The following is a 6,397-nucleotide window of genomic DNA, read 5'->3' as shown; positions in this document are numbered from 1 at the left end:
ATACCTTTAACTGTGCTTAGTTTTAAAGAAGCTCTTTCTTTATTTTTTTTTCGGTTGTACGAGCTCCATCCTCGTTCGGGGCCAGCATTAGAATTTGGCACGGAAAATGAAGCAAAAGCAATTTTGCACAAGTTTTTGAACAAATGCTTACCATGTTCGTTCATGTAATGGTTTAGGTTCGACCAAAATACATGAGGCTTGTCAATGCTATCCAAAACATTGTTGGGTAAGTTTCTCTTTAGTCGCAGTAGTTATGCCCATTCTTCATATAATTCTTGCACATTCACATTCATAGGTATAAGCTTTGGAAAGATTTGTACAAAATCCCGGAAAGCTGGGAACTCATCGTGAAAGTCATTACTAAAAGCATTCTCAGGTTCGAGTACTCTTAAAAAACGCTGGGTGAGTGTCAACTAATTCGAATCTGTCTTTAATCTGTTGACTTGCTTCAATCAAATATTCTCTAAAAAAGTATTTCATTTCCTGTGCTGTGCCTTCGTTCTCAATATAGTCATCCATATATTGGTCGGTATTTCTGCCAAAGCTCATTTCACTAAGATCCAACATTTGATTATAGTCTTTTGGATTCAGCATGTGTACTCTGTACCCAACGCTATTGACATACTCCAGTTTCATATACATTCTCACGAAAAATAAAAAAAGGTTACATACACTGTCATACTGTTTCCAGATAAAACTTTATTCCTTTTGACATGTTACATTAATTACAATAAATTTAGACAAACACATTTTATGAAACTTAAGCTAATGTGACTAGATCTGAGTAATACGTGTACATTTCTGTTGCAGTTTTTTATGTTGCTGATCTACTTTTACTATTATTCTGCATTTCTTTCATCATTTCCATTTCAAAAAATTTAGTTAGAACAGGCCATCTCTTTCAGTTTCTTCTATGCAAGATTGCAAAGTTAGCCAACGGGTATCTATACTGGTCTCTTTACTGACAGCTTCTTTAACTTGCATTTTCGCTGTAATGTCTTATAACGAAATTTCGCTCGCTGAGGACTAGCGTTGATGAAGTTGTAAGTATTATGCACAAGCTGCTCACATTCAGGAGGAAGTTTTTTAGCTGCATCTCGAGCAGCTAGGTGTTCTAAATAGCATTTGCACTTAACAATTAATGTACCAGGAACAGCGTCTCTTAGTCTACTTGCAACAGAATTATTATTCCCCATCATTACATTCCATGTGTCTGAGCAAACTGCGATGATGTTGTCTATGGAAACATTTTTGTCTTGTTACGATTGTTGTACAGCTCTAAATATTCTCTCAGCATCAGCTCGAGTCTCCAATAAACCTTCTTGAAAAATTGATATCAAATCCCATAACATACTAACACGTTTCTGCTTTTCATTGTCAAAATACTGTACGACAATATTTAAGGCATGTTCTGAAGTGATATCTGTCATCTCGTCTATTAGGATGGAAAACGGTGTAGATCTGATAATGTTAGCAAGACGCGACGTTTCTACAGGTGCAATAACATTCAAACATAGTTTTTGAGCTTTTTTAGAATACATTTTCATATTTGATATATTAGCATCTTGTGGTACCAATGTCTTCAAATATGGAATATAGTCTTCAACAAACGTCAGAGGTAATCTTTTTTCTACTATAAGGGCAACTGTTTTTAATTCAAGTCTGGCAACATTTACATCAAAATTAAGATTTAAAGGTAAAAATTCGTCATTGGGATTGCCTGCTTCTAAAATAGTGAGTCGTTGATATTTGTAAGTATTTGTATGCTGAACAAGTAATCCTCTTGAAACTACCAAATCCGTGTTACATGTGGAACATAACGCCTTTTGATTTTTTTCTGAAAATGGTCGGACCCAATCAAAATCAGCCTCCCAAGCGGGGTTGTATCTGTACACATTTCTTCGTTGTTCATCATAAATTTCATCCGTCCTTTCATTGTTCTCATAATTAATGTCTCGCTCCTCTTCCGAAATCTGGTTTCTTTCTTGTTCAAGTCTTGGTCTCATAACTGGTGGTTCATAACTTTCATCGTTGTCTTCATTTTCTTCATTTTCAAAATGTTGGTTATTAATCATTCCATTTTTCAACCTGTGTCTTTCATCGTCCTCTTTTAAGCTTTGTACTTCCTCTTCATTCACTCCCAGCACTATCTGCTCTTCTTGAAATCTTTGTCTATCCTCCTGTTCTTGTTGTAATCGTCGCTCTTCATCTTCGTAGAATCTTTGTCCTTCCTCCTCTTCTACAGCATCAATATTTCCATTCTCATTATCCTCAATTTCAAAATTTGGTCTATTAATAACATCATTTTGCACACATTGTGGTTCTGCGTGTTGTATTGGTAGTTGTCCTTCATATTCTTGTATTCTTCATTGTTCCTGATTTTTTAAATGTGTTGCAGATAAAAAGTGTTTGAAAATGATAGATAAACGTGCTACCATAGATGTGTTGCATATCAAACATATACATCTATTTCCATAATTATCTGGAGCAGTTTTGTTCGCTAATATTGGGTTCTCTTCCCACTCATCTTTGTATTCATACGCCACTGTAAAGTATATTATGTACTATTGTAAGTTACGTACATTGTGTTACAAAGGAAGCATTTACACAGTAATATTTATACATTTATTTTCAGTATTTTTGCTTGCGACGATTCAATTTGTAAGTAACCCACAATCGCATTTAATTTTAAGTAAAAAAATATTACGAAGGATTCAAACCAATTATTACAGTTCTTAACGTTTTAAACATCTTTCACTTCATGTTGCTCCTCAATTATAAATTTCAATAAAAGAACAATGCGTTTTAGTGTAATGTAGCATCTTTATTAAGAAATAATCTGTGACGTTTTGTCAAATAATGTTGGCCTTCTTAAAGAAAACAATTAATTTAAAATAATTTAGGTACGATGAAATCTTTTAATATCTGAAATTGTTGTACAAATCTCGAATATGCACAAAGTGCCATAAATACAGGAGGTGAAGAGGAAGTGAAATTAGAGATCATTGAACTACATTCTCCAATAAACCCTTAGTTTCTTATTTTATAGTAACCAAACATGTGATAATTAATTTCCTTGGAAAACATAAATGTTGTATTTGTGTGCGCGCGCATATGTTTGTGTGTGTAAATGTGTAGGCCATTGTACGAATAACGGAATAAAGCGGCTAAATTAGCGTTACGGGCTCATGTCCCATTCAAAAATATTCACTTTTGATAACGCCTAGATCTAACTTACAATTACATTTATAAAATGAATATTCAATAACACGCAAAATAACAATAACTAAATAAGCGCCATCTAGAAATATTAGATTTCTTTTCTTAAAGACGACAACGATGTGATTATCTATGTATATATAGATATGTATCTTTTTTTATTGCAGAAAAGAAATATCCTGATTTATAGTTACCAACAAGTACATTAAGGCCGATTTAATTATTGTACAATGCTTTCTGCAGTAATTTTTTCTGCACTTTACTTACATACAGTATTTTCTGCATATTCGAGTCTTGATTATTATTTGTATGTATGTTCATGTACACATATGCTCAAGCGTATAAAACAATATTAAAGGTTGTAAGATAATTACATGTCATTGTTGCATTAATAGTTTTCATGTGTTATATAGAATGTGAACGAAAAATATAGATCCGTGATGTCGATTTTCGAAATTTAGACACTAAAATTATACATGCTGATCATTTATAAATATATAACGTGTGCGCATGTGTATGTGTGTGAAATGTGGTTAAACAAACTTTATTCTTTGGTTGGCGGTTAAAAAAATATGATACAACTTATCTACAAATACTTGCGAATTGTAGTACTCTAATTTAAATACAATTACTACGAGATCTATGTTACGTAGAAATATACAAATTAATTAACAAACATTTGTATATCTTAGCTCGTAAAACTTATTTACACCGTCACACACTCAAAAACAACCTCGATCCATCTTATGGGAGCAGTTACATTAAGAAATAAGTATTTATTTAATTTACTGGTGGATATATTTTTTGCTCCTCGTCAAGAAAGCTTTATGTCAACAAATAAAAGTTTTCTCAAAAATACGTTAGAAATGTTATTTATTGTATGAGGAGTGAAAATATGTCGTTTGTATGCCATAAGATGTATGAGTGTGTATGCCATCAGCCATATCTGAGAAAACCACCGATGTATTCAATGATTCGTGGGCTTAAATTGTTGTTTTCTTTGCTTTACAGCGGCTTGGAAGACAAATCCAGGTTGATACCTTATATAGAGGTTAATTCGATTTTTCGACTTTCCAAATTTTTTTTTTTTTTTGCTGTTAAAAAAGTAAAATGTTTAAAATTATACGTAATAGATATATTTTGAAAATTCATGAAGCTTTATTTATGATTGCGAACCATCCTTTATATCAAAATTGAGTTGAGGAAGACGTTTGCTGATTTATTAACGGGTTTTTATTCTGCAACATGCCTCATTCATTGGTAGTATCTAATCCTCAATTATTTTCTTACTTATTTACTTTATTCAAGTTTAATAAAATCGAAGTATATTTTTGCAAGCTAAAACTGATCATGATCGAGGTTGAGCTCAAAAAGTCAATAATTTCATGCATTTCCAATGACTCCAATATTAGATAAACTATTTTTGCAACCTCGTGTAATTGTCATTTTGAAAAGACCTCGAGTTTTTGAGTTCAGCTTCAAACACATTAAATATTTTTTTTTTTAATTAAAAATGATTGAAGTAGTTGATGCTTGGTAACTAATCAGAAATTACAAAGTTTGTGATTGATTTTTGAAGCGAAACTCTTTTAAGCACATTGTCAATGTAGTTTAAAAATTTCTTACAATTTAAAATTCGGTACCTTTTATGGGAATTTTTAATCACGCGTAACGATTTGTGTCTAACATTAAAAATGACTTCACAAAATGATTAATAATTTGAAAATTCATTTAGATACCCTGAACTTCACAGTATGGCTAGATAAAATTTTATTTTCGAAATGGATTTTATTAAGGATACTAAGAAATTTAATACGTAAAAGAAAAAAAATTTTTTTTGCCATTTCTAACCCTGATTGTTTTTAAAATTCAATTTTGTAGCATAAACAAATCGATATAAATCTGACGTTATATATTTTTATCGTGTTGAAACCAGTGTCACTTGATAGAGTATATTTTTACAAAAATTAAAAAAAAAATTCTGATTTTCGTACATGGAAAAGTAGTATTATTCACTTGCATCGACGCTTATATGCATCCAACCCAACTTACGGAACCAACAACGTCGAAGTGTTGAAGTATTTTTTTATCATTATTAATGTATGTAAAACTTATTGACTTATATAAGTCAGCAATAAGCACCCTGCAGAAGTGGAAATTTTTTTTTTAGTCGAAACAATAGTTGAAATATTTAACAATCGTAATAAATACTAAGTTGTTAATAACTACTGTAGTAAAACACGCTACCGCAATTTTTTTTTTTCAATTCATGTAAAAATATATTCTATCAGGTGAAATTGGTTGCAACACGATCAAATATAAAAAGTTAGAGTTATACCGATTTGTTTATGCTGTAAAATAGAATTTCATTAAAAATTATTGTCAAATTTGAAAAAAAAAATTTCTCTTTTGTACCAAAGTTCTTAGTATTCTTGATAAAATATATTTTAAAAATTTTATTTTACCATACTGCAAGGTTCAGGGTAACCAAATGAATTTTTAAATTATTAATCGTTTTGTGACGTCATTTTTAATGTTAGACAAAAAACGTTGCACGTGGTTAAAGATCCCCATGAGAGGTATCAAATCCCAAATTTTAAGGAATTTTCATTGGAAAATGTAACAGTCATTAATGATGCAAATTTGACATTTTAAATTGAGATTTTCGCAATTTTTTGCTGTATAACTTTGCGAAAAATAGGTTTTAGATAATACAACCAGCACGATCAACAGACATAATAAAATAGCGAACAAATTATCTTTAGCTATTTTCACAATACGATGACCCAAAAAAAAGTTATAAGCGAAGTTCGAAGAAAAAATCCAGTCAATTTCCACTATTTGTTAAATAACAAAAAGAGCTGGCATGATTATACCCCAAAACTTTTTTTTTCACGTATTCTAAACGTAATACGAGGCAATATTTTCGTCGTAGTAGGAGAAAATTTCTTATTATATGCTTCATCTACTAGTCTATCGGGAAGCAAACGACCGTATATATATTATATATATACACGCAATAACGCCTGTCTTTCTTCCATTTTTTTGCGGATCTTCGAATACGATATAGTACGAGCTCCCCCACTTAATCAGTTTTTCCTTTAGTCGGTCCTTTGTTTTTATGTATATATCTCCCTATATTATATAGTGTATAGCCAAAAATGAGTCGCAGCTCCCC

Source organism: Copidosoma floridanum, unplaced genomic scaffold, assembly GCF_036245765.1.
Source record: "Copidosoma floridanum isolate Cflo_tuat_1 unplaced genomic scaffold, Cflo_Japanese_pri ptg000032l, whole genome shotgun sequence".
Classification (NCBI taxonomy): Eukaryota; Metazoa; Arthropoda; class Insecta; order Hymenoptera; family Encyrtidae; genus Copidosoma; species Copidosoma floridanum.
Note: the sequence above shows the minus strand (reverse complement) of the source record.